At 37.7% G+C, this 17,180-nt stretch overlaps 1 pseudogene; it reads right to left on the reverse strand.

Moving 5' to 3' along the window:
* Positions 1-4,821: 4,821 nt before the first annotated feature.
* On the reverse strand, positions 4,822-16,075 carry LOC125164799 (uncharacterized; annotated as a pseudogene).
* Between the last annotated feature and the right edge of the window lie 1,105 nt (positions 16,076-17,180).

Genomic DNA, 17,180 nt, shown 5'->3' on the forward strand with positions numbered 1-17,180 from the left:
TTAAAACCTTCGGTGCTTTCCATCTTATTTAGAATAAAATTCAAGTGCTTCCATTAACAATAAGACTCTTGAGTCTTTTCCTACCACTTTCCTTCTTACTATGTGAGCCACACTGGTCTTCTTATGTTCTTCATGTCAAACTCTTTCAGGTCTTTGGGCTTTTGTACTTACTGAAACGTTCTGCTCTGGCTGCTGTAATTTAAGTCTCTGCTCAGAAGTCATCTCCTCGTAGAGTCAGTTCTAGATTATCTACCACTCTATTATGTTACTCTGTTTATTTCTTTCTAGTACTTAACCACCGTGTGAAATTAACTTAATTGTTATTTAATTGCCTGCAGTTCTTTCCACATTTCCTGTAGAATCAAATCTAAGCTCCATGAGGTCAAGAAATCCCAATTTTCGGGGCGCCTGGGTGGCGCAGTCGGTTAAGCGTCCGACTTCAGCCAGGTCACGATCTCGCGGTCCGTGAGTTCGAGCCCCGCGTCGGGCTCTGGGCTGATGGCTCAGAGCCTGGAACCTGCTTCCAATTCTGTTCTCCCTCTCTCTCTGCCCCTCCCCCGTTCATGCTTTGTCTCTCTCTGTCCCAAAAAATAAGTAAATGTTGAAAAAAAAAAAATTTAAAAAAAAAAATCCCAATTTTCTTAGTAAACTCCATCTCTAGTAGTTAGAACAATAGCTGGCACAAAGTAAATAACCAAACAATTTATCGAACTTTTTGTTAATTTTTAAACACGATGAATCACATATTTAAAAAAATTCCAAGAATCTACAAAATAGCTTCTAGAATTAGTTCAGCAAGGTCTCAGGATACAAGATAAAAGACAAAAATCAATTGTACTTTTATGTACTAGCAATGAACATGTGGGAACCCAAATAAAAAAATATAACACCATTTATAATTACCCCAAAACATTTAGGTATAAATCTTTTTTTTAAATTTTTTTGTTTATTTATTTTTGACAGAGAGAAAGAGACAGAGCTTGAGCGGGGGAGGGGCAGAGAGAGAGGGAAACACAGAATCTGAAGCAGGCTCCAGGCTCCCAGCTGTCGGCACAGAGCCCGACATGGGGCTCGAACTCACGGAGTGCGAGATCATGACCTGAGCTGAAGTCAGACGCTCAACTGACTGAGCCACCCAGGCACCCCGGTATAAATCTTATAAAACATGGGAATTAAACTGAAATCAGTAAAACACTGATGAAAGATATCAAAGGAAATATATGAAGGTACGTATTGTGTTCATGGATTGGAAAACTTATGGTAAAGATGTTAATTATCCCCAAACTGATATACAGGTTTAACATAATTCCTGTTATAATTCCAGCAATTTTTTTGTAGATACAAAACTATTCTAAAATTTATATCGAGAGGCAAAGAAACTGGAATAGTAACAACAATTTTGAAAAAGAAGAATTAAGTGGGAGTAATCACTCTACCCAAATTGAAAACTTATTATATACTACAGTAACCATCACAGTGTGGTACTAGCAAAGGGATAGACACCTAGATCAATGGAACAGGTTAGACTATCCAGAAATAGATGCACATAAATATGCTCAACTGGGTTTTGGCAAAGATGCATAGCCATTCAATGGAGAAAGGATAACCTTTTCAACAAATGGTGCTGGAGCAATTGGATATCTATAGGCAAAGAAAAAAAAACTTGACTTAAACCTCACACTTTATACAGAAACTAACTCAAAATGGACCATAGATTTAAATGTGAAACATAAAATCATAACACTTTTAGAAGAAAATAGGAAAAAATATTTGGGACCTAGGGCTTGGTAAGAGTATTTTGGCATGATACTGAAAGCAAATCAATAAATTGGACTTCATCAAAATTAAAAACTTTTCATTAGTGAAAGACCCTGTTAAAAGAATGGGGGGAAAATAAGCTATAGAGTGGGAGAAAATATTTGTAAGCCAGGTATTTGACAAAAGACTTGTATCTAGGATAAAGACCTCTCAGAATTCAATAGTGAAAGACTTTTGTGTATCAAATGACAGTATCAAGAGAGTGAAAAGACTAAACAATGGGAGAAAATATTTGCAAAGTGTACATCTAATAAGGGATTGATATCCAGAATATATAAAAAACTATAATTCAACAACAAAGCAACCCAATTCAAAAATGGGCAAAGGAAGTGAATAGATACATTTGTAAAGAAGATGTACAGATATACAAATGACCAATAAGCACATGAGAAGATGCTTAACATCACGAGTCAGTAGGGAGATGCAATGAGATACCATTTTGTACCTATTAGGATGGCTATTATTTAAAAGGGGGGGGCGGATAGCAAGTATTGGTGAGGATGTGCAGAAATTGTGCATTGCTGTTGAGAATGTAAAATGATGTAGCTGCTGTGGGAAACAATTTGAGGATTTGCTCAAGTTAAACATGGAATTACCATGTGATCCAATCGAGGAATTCCACATTTAGGAATTCCCAAAAGAATTGAAAGCAGGGATTCAAATAGATACTTGAATGCCAGTGTTTGTAGCAGCATTATTCACAATATCCAAGTATTCATTAACAGATGAGTGGATACACAAAATATGGTATATATACACAAGAATATTATTCAACCTTAAAAAGGAGTTAAATACTACAATATCAATCAACCTTGAAAACCTGCTAAGTGAAATAAGCCAGACACCAAAGAACAAAAATTATAGGATTCCACTTATGTGAGGAAAAGTCAAATTCAGAGACAGTTGAGTAGAGGTTACCAGAGATCAGGGGAAGGAGGAGCTCGGGAATTAATATTTAGTGGGTACAGGGTTTCTGTTTGGGAGGATAAAAGTGTTTGGAATTTGAGAGTGGTGGTGATTTCACAACATTGTGAATGTACTTAATATCATTGAACTATACACTTAAAAATGATTAAAATGTTTTATGTGTATTTTACCACAGTAAAAAGTTTTAGAAAATGAGCAGTAAAAAAATTAAGCAATCCAATTAAAGAGCAAAAGACATGAAGACATTTTACTGAAGAGGATATACAGATGGCACATAAGCACAAGAAAAGATGTTAAACATCGGTAGTTAGTAGGGAAATATAAATTAAGACCACGAGATATCATTTACACATCTATTAGAACAGCTAAAATAAAAAATAGTGACAATACCAATGCTGGCAAAGATGCAGAGAAACTGGATCTCATACATGCTGGTAGGAATGCAAAATCATTCAGCTACTCTCGAAAATTATTTGGCAGTTTCTTAACAAATATGCAACTACCTTATGACTAAGGAGTCAAACTGGGTTTTTATTCCAGAGAAATGAGAACTATTTATACAAAACATATACACAGATGTCCATAGCAGCTTTATTTGTAATAGCCAGTAACTAGAAACAACCAAAATGTTTATCAGTAGGTGAATGGCTAAATAAACTGTGGTATGTCCATACCATGGAATATTACTCAAAATAAAAAGTAAACTTGATAGACACACAACTTGGTTGGAACTCAAGGACATTATGTTAAGTGAAAGAAGCCAATCTCAAAGATTATATAATGTATGATTCCATTTATATACCATTGTCAAAGTGAGAAAATTTTAGACATAAGGGACAGATTAGTGGTTGCCAGAGCTTAGGGATGGTGGGGTTGGGGAAGAGGAGGGTGGGTATGACTATAAAGAGATAGGACGAGGTTGATTTTTTTGGTGATGAAATAGTTTTGTGGTGTATTAGTGTGGGCTCTCTAGAGAAACAGAACGGATAGAAACAGAACAATATGACATTTATTACAAGGAGTTCTCTCACACAGTTACAGACACTGAGAAGTACTGGGATCTAAAGTTGGTAAGCTAGAGTCCAAAGAGAGTCAATGCTATAGTTCTAGTCTAAATCTGAAGGCAGGTAGAGAGAATGAATTCTCTCTTACTCTGCCTTTTTGTTCTCTTCGGGCTTTTATTGGATTGGGTGAGGCTCACTCACATTGGGTAGAGCAATCTGCTTTATATAGTCAGTCAGTGAATCAAATGTTAATCTCATTCAGAAATATCTTTGCAGACACACTAGAGAATAACAGCCAAATATCTGGGCACTCTGTGGCTCAGTTAGAGTAATACAAAATAAACTACACAAGTCCACCCTTTATCAACGTGGCACCCACAAACATCTCCTTAAACCATATTTAATCTCCAAATAAAGACAATAACAAGATCATAATTTCACCAAATATCCTGAAACTTTAACCATTGATGTAAAATTAATAGTACTTACACACTATATGTTCCATCTTATGTTACATAAGGGAATAAGAGGAAAGAAAAAATTCCTGCTGCATATATTAATATATATACCAAGCAAATACTTTTGTTATATATACCATGCAAATATAGTACACACACAAAGCTAACAAATTCAGGAAAATACTTATGATAACTACAGTCCTCAATTCTGTAACTGGTCATGCGGACATAGCTGATACTTATAAGAACTTTTTCTCACTGTCTTTATTCTCTGCTTTCAGCAAGCACTTCATCTGGTTGTGGCTCTTTGCCTGGTAGAGTGACTCAAACCTTTATTCCTGAGGAGTCTGGGCCATTAGTAGTCCTGCTTGGATTCTATTATAGATTTCCACTGACTTTAATCACTTAGGGTATATACTAAGAGATGCCTTAAGGTATCTTAAGGTATCTCTTGTATTCCAGACAGTATATTATTTATCTCTACCGTAGACTAGCAGTCTGATTTCCCTTTCATGGTCAGTATCAATCACCACAACCAGCACAGCAACTCTCTTCTTTGCCTGTTAATTCATAGGTGTGAGGAATCCAATGTGTCCTAGTGACATCCTTAATTCTTAGTTTAGTGGAATCATTGTGTTTCCTGATGGAAGCATTCCTCCATTTGAAGGAGCATTTGAAGGAGCCAGCAGAGCATAAGGCCACAGAGGTATAACAAATTTTGCTAGTAGGTCACCAAGGGTAATAGTGGTGCCACTCCTACTTCTATCCCTTGATTTCTGGACCTGTGAATCCTGGCTGTAAGAGAAATAGTACCATGTATCAGATGCAGAATCAGAGACTATATAGCCTTCTGGAGAACTTTGTTTCAGCCCTGCAAGTTATTGTCACCTAATTGGCACTGTAACAGTCTTTAAAAGGCTATTCCACTGATCTGTCAAGCCAGCTATTTCAGGATGTGGGGATTGGGGCAGGGGGGGACCAAGATAATTCCATAAGCATGGGTCCATTGCTACATTTTGTTTGCTGTGAAATGAGTTCCTTGATCAGAAGTAATGCTATATAGAATACCATGATGGTAGGTAAGGTATTCTGTGCATTCACGGATTGTTGTTTGGGCAGAAGCATTTTATACAGAGAAGGAAAACCCATATCCAGAGAAAATGTGTATTCCAGCAAGAACAAAACACTGCTCTTTCCATGATGGAAGCAGTCTAATGTAATCAATCTGCTGCCTGGTAGCTGGCTAGCACCTCAGGGAATGGTGCTGTATCGGGAATTAATGTTGTCTCTTGCCATATTGGACACTCAGCAGTGGCTATAGCCAGGTCAGTCTTGGTAAGTGGAAATCTATGTTGCCAAGCCTATGATAACCTCCATTCCTGTCACCATGACCACTTTGTTCATGAGCCAATTGGATGATGCCAGGGGTGGCTGGGGAAAAGTGATTGCCCACAGTCTATGAATCAATATGTAATCATATATCTGGCCATTTCTCCTTCCAAGCAAAGTGAACAACCAGGTTCACTGCTCAAAGTTCTGCCCACTGGGGGGAGGTTTCCCTTCACCATTGTCCTTCAGGGATGTCCCAGAAAGGAACTGTAGTGCTACAACTGTCCATTTTTGGGTGGTGTCTGCATATTTCCCCAAACCGTCTGTAAACCAGGCCAGAATCTTCCCCTGTCAGCTGATTGTAGGAGCTTCCCATGAGGCCATAGGTGCAGACTGGGGGAGAGAAGGCAGTGTGACAAGAGTGAGGACCATGGGCATTCGGGCCACTTTACAGGTAACTTGTGCTTTCAGGGCCTGCTTAAGTCTAATCACATATATACCATTTTCACCTGATAATGGAGTGCCACGGTGCATGCCACATTTGTGGCTTGGTGGGTCAGATAACGTCCAGTTCATGATGAGCAACTCAGGTCACATGCTATCTTGGTGACCCATGGTTACACATTCAGTCTCTACGAAGACCCAGTTGTAGGCCAGGAGTTGGTTTTCAGAAGGAGAGTCAATATCTGTAGAAGATAGCGGGATTGTACTCTAAAATCCTAGGGGCTTGTTTTGTGGTTCACCTCTAGAGATTTGTTGAAAGCTCCAAATACCGTCTCTATCTGCTACAGACATTTCAAGGTCATTGGATATGGCGGATCATATGGCACAAATAGTAGAGCTGCCTGCACAGCCACCTGGGCCTTTGGCAGAGCCTTCTGTTCTAGACCCCAGTCAAAACTAGCAGCTTTTCAGGTCACTCAGTAAATGGAATGGATTAAAAAACCCAAATGAAGAATATGTTTTCTCCCAAATGCAAAGAGGTCCACCAGCGGTTCTGCCTCTTTTTTGGTTGTACAAGGGGGCAGATGCAACAACTCTTACTTCACCTTAGAAGGGATATCTAAACATGCCCCATACCAGTGGATTCCTAGAACTCCCTGAGGTAGAAGTGAACATTTGGCATATTTATTTCTTACTTTATGACATACAGATGTCTTACCAATAAGTCCATGTTGCTCACCAGGTCCAATCAGCATTTTGACATCAATGTAGTAGACCAGTGTGATGTCTTGTGAAAGGAAAAGGTGATCAGGATATGTGTGAACTACCTTATGACCTCTATGTTGGGGCTGGAGAGATAATAGCCTAAGATCGGATAGTGAAGATGTATTGTTTGCTTGCTAGCTGGAAGCAGATTTCTTTTGGTGGTATTTACTAATAGATGTTGAGAAAGCATTTGCCAGATCAAAAGCTGAGTACAGATACCAGGGGATGTGTTAATTTGCTCAGGCAATGGAACCACATCTCGTAGAGCAACAGCAATTGGAATCTGCACCTGGTTAAGCTTGTGATAATCCATTGTCATTCTCCAAGATCATCTGTCTTCTGCACAGGTTAAATAAATGAGTTGAATGGGAATGTGGTGGGAATCACACTCTTGTAACTTTCACGTCCTTGGTTGTGGCACTAATCTTTGTAGTCTTTCTAGGAGTATGATACTGCTTTTGGTTTACTCTTGTCCTAGGTAGAGGTGGTTCTAATGGATTCTACTTGGCCTTTTCCACCTTAATAGCCCTCACTTCGCACAGATCAGGGAACCAACATGGGGATTCTGCTAGTTGTTGAGTACATCTGTGAATTCTGAACCTGGGGAAATAACTACAGAATGGGCTAGGGAACTCACTGGGCTCACTGTGAGACAGACCTGAACTAAAATTCTGTTATTCTATTCCTTCATAAGCTCCTACTCTGATTGGTAGATCACAGTGATGTTTTGGATCTCCTAGAATTAGTGTCAGTTCAGAGTCAGTGTCTAGCAGTCTCTGAAGACTCTGATTATTTGTTTTTCCTGCAATGTAGTTAACCCTGGCAAAAGCCTATATGTCACTTAGAGGAAGGCTGAGAGAAAGATTAACAATATAAATATTTGGCAATGTACTGGGGTTCTTCCTCAAGGGTATCCAGCTTTCCATTCATTCAAAGGGATCTGGATCTGTAAACTAGCTCACAGTCTGAGAACTAATTGAGGGGTCATGATTTTTATGATTCAGGTTGGACTTTTGTTTACCTGACCTAGAACCTTCCTGTTTATACACATCAAGTAAGAATTTAGTAGGCTTCCTATCTTTCTCTATTTCACTTCTAGGAATACCGTGATCAGTAGCCAATGTCATACATCTGTGCAAATCAGGCTATTCAGATTGCTACTTTGACTGTGCTGTCCATTATGGTAACCACATCTTGACTGTCAGTTTAGGGCTGCCGCTTCACTTCTGCTACTTTGGGATCCAATTACTCTCATTGCATTTAGATTTTCTAATTTGGTGACTGCGGTCTACATTGTAAGGTCAGGCCTATAGAGATCAGCAATCACTGAGCATTTCAAAGATGCTGAGGCTCTCCTGTCAAATTTTTTTTTTACATTAGTAGTGAAAAATATGTTTTATGGACCCTCCTGGTGTGGGTAAGTAGATATTAAATGACAAGTCCACTTTAACATTCCAATCTCCCTAAGCCTTTGAATCCCTTCTTCATTAAAGCAAGGTAGGTTTGGTATTTCTAATTTGCTCACTGTGGGGTGACCGAGATTGCTAAATAAATTAGTATAGTTAGAAGAAGAGAAATCCCTCTAATCTGGACAATCCTACTTAAGGTGTTCAGAATACTAGAAAGAAACAACAAAAGAGACTATGAAGAAGGTATAGTGTGGTGGGAAAAAACAAAACAAGAGAGAGTGGTACCCTGGAAATCATATGAAGAAAACAATTAGCTGCATCTCATATTACTAAGCAGTCTGATATGATGAGGATTGAGAACTGACTACTGGATTTAATAACATTAGGATGAGTGGTTGGATGGAGTGGTAAGTGTTAAAACTTGCTAGTAGACTCAAGAGAAAATGGGAAAGAAATTGGTGACATCAAGTATAATAAACTCTTTCAAGGAGATTTGCCAAAGCGAAGGGGAAAGGATGGGGTGGTAGCTATAAAGTGAAGCAGGACCAAGTAAAAGTTTCATTTTAAGAAAATAGAAAAAGCATGCTTGTTAGCAAATGGAAAAAAAATCTAGGAAAGAGGGAAAATTATTGATATTGAGGAAAGAAGGAAGAATTGCTGAGATCATGCTCTGGACTAGATGGGAAAAGACCTAGTATACAAGTTGAGGGGGTTCTCTTTGCTAGGAGCATGAACAAGTTCACTCAGTAGTAAGAGAAACTAGTTGCAGGTAGGTGGGTGAATGTGGTTGTGGGAGTTTGCAGAAATTCTTGTATGAATGCTTCTGTTTTATCAGTAAAATAGAAAGCAAGGTCATCAGTTGAAAGTAAGAGTAAAAGAAGAGTTGGAAATTTTAGGAGAGACATCGGTGAAGCTATGTAGGAAACACAGTATGACTCCTAGGCAGCATTAAGGGCCCATTTGAAATTGGAGATCATGAATGTAAAAAAAAAGACCGGTATATTTATTTATTTGTTTCCTCCAGCTATGTTTACATGCACAGGTGGAAGTATGGAATAGGCAGAGAAAAGGACAAAAACAGGGTTGTGGTCTATCCAAATACAAGGAAATAAGAGAAGGGCAGGGGAGTTCAGGGTGTGTGCAAGGAAGTGATTATGATTGACCATGCAATGCAAGGTGAATAAGGATAGAAGTTAAGATATGAGGGGGTGAGAGACAATGAATTGTAGAAAAGATGTTAGAACCAATGAATTATAGGTTTTGGTGGGGTCAGAGACTTGTGGGAATTCTTCAGATTCCAGCAAGAGGTAGTTAACTAGAAATATAGGAGATGGTGGCCAGAAAGTGGGATGCCTCAAATTGAGATGATTGAGAAACTGTAGTTATTAGGGATGACAAAGATGGAGGTATGGTCATGTAAGTAAATAGCTGAAGTAAGGTAGAGGATAAAATCATCAGAGGAGAGGAGGTCAAGGACTGAATGACAAGGTACTAGGTAGGTCATCTATGTGGACACTGAAGTCAACTGAAAATTATGACATGAATAGGGTGTGAGATGGTGTTGGAGAGTTAAGAACTAAAATATTGAAGGAGTAGGATGGAGGAGGATAAGATTGTTTGAGCACTGCAGCAAGGAAAAGGGAATTAATGCTGTAGTTTAAGGTCATGAAATTTAAATGGAATGTGTTTATGGAAGAGGGAAGAAGAATGGTATGGAGCAACAGGAAACAAGAATGTTTTCTTCTCTTACCTCTAGGCCTCCTAATGGTGGATTAGGACTTTGAGCTGCAGAGGAGAGGGCACAGGCTTGATCAAGCTTTAAAGCAAGAAGTGAAGAAAATGTTCAAAGAAGGCCATTTTGGTGATGACTGAGTCTCAAAAGGCACAGTTGAAAGATTTAAGGTGTTGGATAAGGATAAGAAATGGGGGTCAAAAAAGTGGATATTCAGAGCCTTACAGGAATTAGAGTCCTGAAGATGAGAGTTTACTTTGGCTTTTTGTGAAAACTAAAATCAATAGGCATAAAGGGCATTCTGAGATTAATCTTGATGAAAGTCTTTGATAGAAGCCTTAAGTTCAGAATTGAAACTATAATGAAACAAATGTGCACCCTTGGTGCCTATTCAAGGGCAAATTTGGGCTTAGTTTACTCATGAGTGAAATACCTGTTGGCAAAATGTCTGCCTCTAAAGGGAATAGGGTAGTATACGAGGTTATGAAGGAATCTGAAGACCTTGAAGGTAATCAAGGCATATTATTCATTGCCTTTAGTTTACATCGTATGGCAATTATTGCTGCTATCTCAAAGATTTTCATTATCATAAGGAGATTTTTCTCAAAAGCTAAGCAATAATTTTTTCCCTTTTACCTGAGAAGAGTCTGTATAACAGTAGCATCTTTTTGATTTATAGACATTTTACCTATTGTTACGTTCAAACAAAATTTAAAAATTTTTTAAATGTTTAGTTTTTGAGAGAGAGAGAGAGAGAGAGAGAGAGAGAGAGAGAGAGAGAGAGAATCCAAAGCAGGCTCCAGGCTCCAAACTGTCAGCACAAAGCCCGATGCAGGGCTCTAACCCACATTATGATCTGAGCCAAAGTGGGATGCCACCTAGTCACCCCTCAAACAAAATTTTCAACTTAAAATTTGATTAAAATAAATCCCAGAAGATTAAAGCAATTATAACTGGATGAACATAAATTCAAAATAAAGAAATGATAGGGGGACTCCAAAAATGGCCCTATAAATTGGACAGAAATGTTTATAGGTACATAAAAAAACTGTAACATTCCCCTATGTTTCCTAGAATCATTTACAAATAATACAAGAAAAAACAGTGGGGGGAGGTAGTATTAAGTTTTGTGTATGTCTTGTTTTGGTCAACCCACTTATCTTCCCTAAGACTAGACCTGTGTGTCTCCTCTTCCTCACTTATTTATAACAGGAACTCAGAAATAACCATTGCTACTGTTAAATGTTGAAAGGGAAGCAATATTCTGGTTGGAGACAACCAAGGTGTTGCCTTGCTTGGAGAGAGGTATGTAACCACAGGACAGTACAAGTGAAGTGTACAGTACAGTAGGAGCGAAGCAGAGAGTGAGAAAGTAGGGAGCTGTGGCATGGTTGTAGTTTTATTTTGTGATTGGGGTCTTTGCATGGTCTGAAAATTTGTGTTTGTTTAAACAGGGAGAGGGCTGGAATAGATAATTGTGCAGTGTTTGTGTATAGGTTTTGAAGATTTAGATGAACAGCAGGACTGAGAATTTTTTCACTTACTGTTCAGGTTTTTTTTTAAGTTTCTGCCCTGACAATTCATGTGCAAGACACACTTTGGCATGGCACATTTTAGAAAGAATAAAACTAGGGTCTGTCAATAGGTACCTCATAGTTTTATAAAAGTAAATTAAATAAAATGTGCAAAGTACATAGCCCGGTGCTTGGTTTAGGTCGAACTTTCCTTCTTAAAAATTTCCCGAGAAATTTCCTATTCATTTTTGAATGTATTATAGAAATAAAATAATGACTTCTGGTTGCAACAAACTTCTCTATTATTTAGATAAGATCTTTAATGTTGTACTATAAAATATTCTCAGAGCATGCTGTATCTCTGTCTAGCACTCAACACAATTATAATTATTTTTTTCTGTAATTCTTGAATATCTTTCTTCAACACTAGGAGTAAGTCCCATGAGGACAGGGGTCATATTTATCTTGGTTCCTGCTCCTTACCCAGCACGTGACACAGTATCTCCCAGGACTCAGCACTTAATTATTAAATAATTAATCTTGGTTTTAGTCAAGATCCATTTGGGGATATGCTCATTTGACAAAAATAAATATTTTTAAAGAGAGATTTGACAAGAAATAAGTTATTCAGTGGTATTATGAATCTTTAGGAATTATGCATCTTAACTTCCTTTGCTGTAACTGGAATATATGTATGTGCATATATATATATATATATATATATATGCACACACATACATACACATGTATACGTACACAATTGTATATATGTATATATAGCTATATATGTATACATAGGTACATATATGTATCTATGAGTTTTCTTAAGATAATGTGGACATAGTCTGTAGGTTATTAAATATTTAAAATAATGTTTCATTGTCTTATTTCTGAGGCTTTGTACATACTGTTTCTGAAAGATATATCACCAGCTAGTTTTATTTCTTAGCTAAAACAATATGTGATATTCCGTTACAGGCTCCAATGTAGAAAAAAAAATATTTGTATTTTAGGAAAATGGTACTTAAGTCAAGTTTAGCTATAAAGCACTTTCATGTGAAGAGCAATCCAGAGTATTTATTTGAAGTATCCCTTCAAGCTCTAAGTGGTGGCAAACAAAGCACCAGGGAATTAGGAACAAAGCAGAGCACATTGTCTTTCTGTTTTTTCTTTTTTTGTTTTGTTTTTTTTATTTTTTTTTCAACGTTTATTTATTTTTGGGACAGAGAGAGACAGAGCATGAACAGGGGAGGGGCAGAGAGAGAGGGAGACACAGAATCGGAAACAGGCTCCAGGCTCTGAGCCATCAGCCCAGAGCCCGACGCGGGGCTCGAACTCACGGACCGAGAGATTGTGACCTGGCTGAAGTCAGACGCTTAACCGACTGCGCCACCCAGGCGCCCCGTCTTTCTGTTTTTTAATATGTCGTATATTTTTTCACTTTCAGTTGCAGATTAGTGAAGAAAAACTATTACTGTTTTTCAAAACAGACCGAAGTGGATTCACTCTATCCTCTCTTTTATGGTGGGCCTTGGGTAAGTTACATAATTTTACCTCAGCTTCCTCATCTGCAAAATGAGGATAGTACCACCTTATTCCTAGGAATGTTCTATGGATTAAATAATCCAGTGTTCATAAAGTGTTTGACACATAATAACACACAACAAATATTTCTTTCCTGTCTTTTATTAGTTGGTTGTTTGGCTGAGAAAAAACAGAGATGTAGGATTTTACTGAGCAATATCCTTTGACACTTAGACCAGGTCTTCTCCATCCCTCCCCTCATCCCCATTCCCCTCCTCGCCCTCCCTTTCTTTCCTCCTTTTTTCCCCATTCTATCAGAAAAGTAAAGGTTGTGCTTTGAGTTGTAATTTGTTTTTATGAGGAAGGTCACTAGGGGATGAGAATAATGAGGGATACATTCTCAACTATCCACATCTGGATCTTGGATTGGTTTAGAAAGCTCAGAAAACTGACGGATTGTAGTAAGTTTACTGGGAAGAAAATGTTTAATAAAAGCATTGAGGAAAACAGTTAATAGATTATTAAATATATTTATTATTCATGACTGTACTATAGGTGCAAGAGCTTATTACAGAGTTTCTATATTACAAAGGGACCCATGAAAAGAGACGGGTAGGATTGGTAGGCAGACTAGAAATCATTTTTTGTTTGTTTGTTTTGATTGTTCATTGGTTTGTTTGAGATAAAAAGGATAGTGATGCACTTTGTTTCTAAGCTTGTAATCAGAACTTTGAATGTAATCTATAAGTATGTTCTTCCAAAGCCAAAGCCTGTCCCCTTTTAATGTCATTTGTAAGGTAAAGTCAGTGTGACTGTATTTATCTAACAAAAAAATTTTCTATCTAATGTTATCTCATAATTCCATATTTTGGTTCTGGTCAAATCATCTGGAGGTGATGGATCACAAGGATATATTAACCACTCTACTCAATTTAGCTTACAGTAGATGCAAATTCCAGTTATTCATATTTTTCATTTGTTCTACTCCAGAGTTTTTTTATTCTTACCAGTGATATGTACCACGGTAACTTTAACTCCCTGTAGGTTATTATACAGTTAATAAAAGATCTTCCTTAAGAAAGGGAACAATTTCAACTAATCAGCAGTCACAGGCCCCAGGTGTTACATAATTCAGTTAAATTTTTATTAATTTGATTCAAATGCTGGGTCAACTCTATAATTCAATTCTCTTACTCCCTGACTGCTGAAATATTAAGTCAAGAAACTGAACTAATTGATTACATTTCTAGTTCATGTTATCCACCCACGAAATAGGTGTGTTCATTGCTATTAAACAAGTTTTATGTTTTACTCTAAATATTTTGTATTTCTCCAGCACTCAATCACCCCACCCACGATTTTCTTTGATAATGTCCTTCTTTCTTCATTGGAAAGATTGAGGACTATCACATCAATTCTATTAATTTTCCTCTTCATTGGAAAAATGTTTTTGAATTTTTACATACTTTCCATTTTCCTTCTAATCTCAGAAAAGAAAATTTCCTCTTTTTGTTAATTCTGATGCTTGTGCTTTCCATCTCTTCTCACCTTTTGGTGATATTTTGCTTCATCAATTATATCCTTGTATCATCAGTCTCTTTCCATTCTCCTCACTTTCCCTCAACAGACATGTTTCTTTCGTTAATCTTGTTATCTTATTTATTTGCCCTTCAATAGCTCACGGTATTTTAACAACACTTTATAAAGTAATATATGCCTTACATTGTCTAAACTATATGAAAAAGATTGTACACTTGACTCTTGTAGCTTAGGAGCCTCACTGAGAATTAGTAGTAAAACTAACCTTAACCGTGCGATTCATTTTGGCATATGTACTTTTAAATGATTGAAAATAAGTTTATGTTAATTATTTATGTGATTAGATGCATATTCTAATTTTACTAATTTAACAACAAATTATTTTCCTCTATTCATATTTACCCAAGAGTGATCTATTAGACAAAAATTGATATAATTTACCAGAAAAAATGGGTGTCATTATTCTTGCAGGAAGAACCCCCTCTTGGGTACTTTTGTATCTCTCTGGGCTTGTGATTTTCTACCCTGAAAATCAGACTCATTATTTCAGTGACTGTTTTGTAGTTATACTACAAAATACACTACTGAGATACTTTGCTGTCTCAGAAATTAATCAAGGCCAACCCTATCCTACCAAACCTAGAAATAACAGCAATATAACCTTTTGAAAACCAGTTAAAAAACCCTCATGCTGCTTTATATCACTTAAATACCACTATGCCATAATGAAATAGCCAAACAACTATGTTTTCATCACATGGCAAAAATATGTCTCATGAGATTATGAGAAATGTTCTGATTAAAACACATCACTAACACAATCAAAGCATTATTACCTATGACCATCTGTTGGCATATGGGAATAGCATCTTATATAGAACAAGAGAACAGGGTTGCCTGGGTGGCTTAGTTGCTTGAGCATCCGACTTCAGCTTAGGTCATAATCTCATGGTTTTTAGGTTTGAGCCCTGCATCAGGCTCTGTGCTGAAAGCTCAGAGTCTGGAGCCTGCTTTGGATTCTGTGTCTTCCTCTCTCTCTCTCTCTGCCCTTCCCCCCTTGTGCTCTGTCTCTGTCTCTCAATAAATAAATAAATAAACATTAAAAAAAAAAGAACCAGAGAACAGATTTACATTCATACCTAAATATGTACTTTCAAGAATTAGAGAAATAAATACACAGAAGATACATAGTAATAAAGTTCAAATGAAATATACAAATGTTAGGTTTTTAATGTAATTTGGAGGCACTTTTTTGCAGGTAAAACCTATAAAATTATTGAATGTTAAAAACACATTCTGGAGGATTCTTGGAAGATGGCAGAGTAAGAAGCACCAAGAATCTGTCTCCCCATTGAGACAACAATACACTGGCAGAATTTGTCTGCTGCAACTGTTTCAGAACTCTGGAATCTGTTGAAGATTTGCAAATTCCAGAGGATATCTTGGATGGCAAATTGCAGTTATTTTGGTCAATTTCAGGTCTTAGCACAGTAGTAGCTACCAATTCCCCACTCCTAGCCACTATGGCAGGCAGCTGTGCACATGTTACCGGATCAGTCTGCACATAGCTTGCAGGAACCAAACTGGGCAAAATAGACCCTGTCCTCCACATCTCAAGGTCTGATCACAGAGATCCAGGTGTCCATTGTTGTACCTCCTCCCATTGTTGTATGACCCCATCCCCCCAGATGGAGTGACTTCTAGAGGATTTAAAGGGCCAACAACTTTTTCCTCTCCCAGTCATTTTTTTTTCTGCCCTTTTGAGAGCAAGACATTAAAGATTAGGACATTAAAAAACAACTTCACATATGAGGAAAATTAGAATGTGACTATGCATACTAAGAGAAAGGCTCAGAAAAGACCTGGAAGACCTTAATTTTTTTTTTTTTTTACATTTTTATTCATTTTTGCGAGACAGAAGGAGACAGAGTATGAGCGGGGAGGGGCAGAGAGAGAGGGAGACACAGAATCTGAAGCAGGCTCCAGGCTCTGAGCTGTCAGCACAGAGCCTAATGAAGAGCTCAAACTCACAAACTGTGAAATCATGACCTGAGCCGAGCTGGACACTTAATGTACTGAGCCACCCAGGTGCCCCAAGACCTGGAAGATCTTAATTTTACTTTTGCAGCTGATTCTTGGCACAGAGATAGCCTACAACAGCAACAACAACCACTACAACCACCAAAGACAATAAAAACAATAACAAAAAATAGTAAACCCTTGAGAAAGAAGAGAATCTGATTTCCAGAGTTATCACATTATTACATTCAAATGTCTACTTTAAAAATTTCTTTTAATGTTTATTTGGTTTTGAGAGAGCAGAGACAGAGTGTGAATGGGGGAGGGGCAGAAAGAGAGGGAGACACAGTGTCCGAAGCAGGTTCGAGGCTCTGAGCCATCAGCACAGAGCCTGATGTGGGGCTCAAACTCACGAACTATCAGATCATGTCCTGAGCCAAAGTCAGAGGCTTAACTGACAGAGCCACCTAGTTGCCTCTCAAATATCTACTTTTCAACAACAAAAAATCACAAGGTATACGAAGAAACAGGAAAGTTTGACTCATTAAAAGGAAAAAAATACATCAACAGAAACTGTCTGTAGAAACACCTAATGGCAGAGGGTCAGTTAAGTGTCCGACTTTGGCTCAGGTCATGATCTCATGGTTTGTGGGTTTGATCCTGCATTGGGCTTTGTGGGGATGGCTCAGAGTCTGGAG

This window comes from Prionailurus viverrinus, chromosome B1, assembly GCF_022837055.1.
Source record: "Prionailurus viverrinus isolate Anna chromosome B1, UM_Priviv_1.0, whole genome shotgun sequence".
NCBI lineage: Eukaryota > Metazoa > Chordata > Mammalia > Carnivora > Felidae > Prionailurus > Prionailurus viverrinus.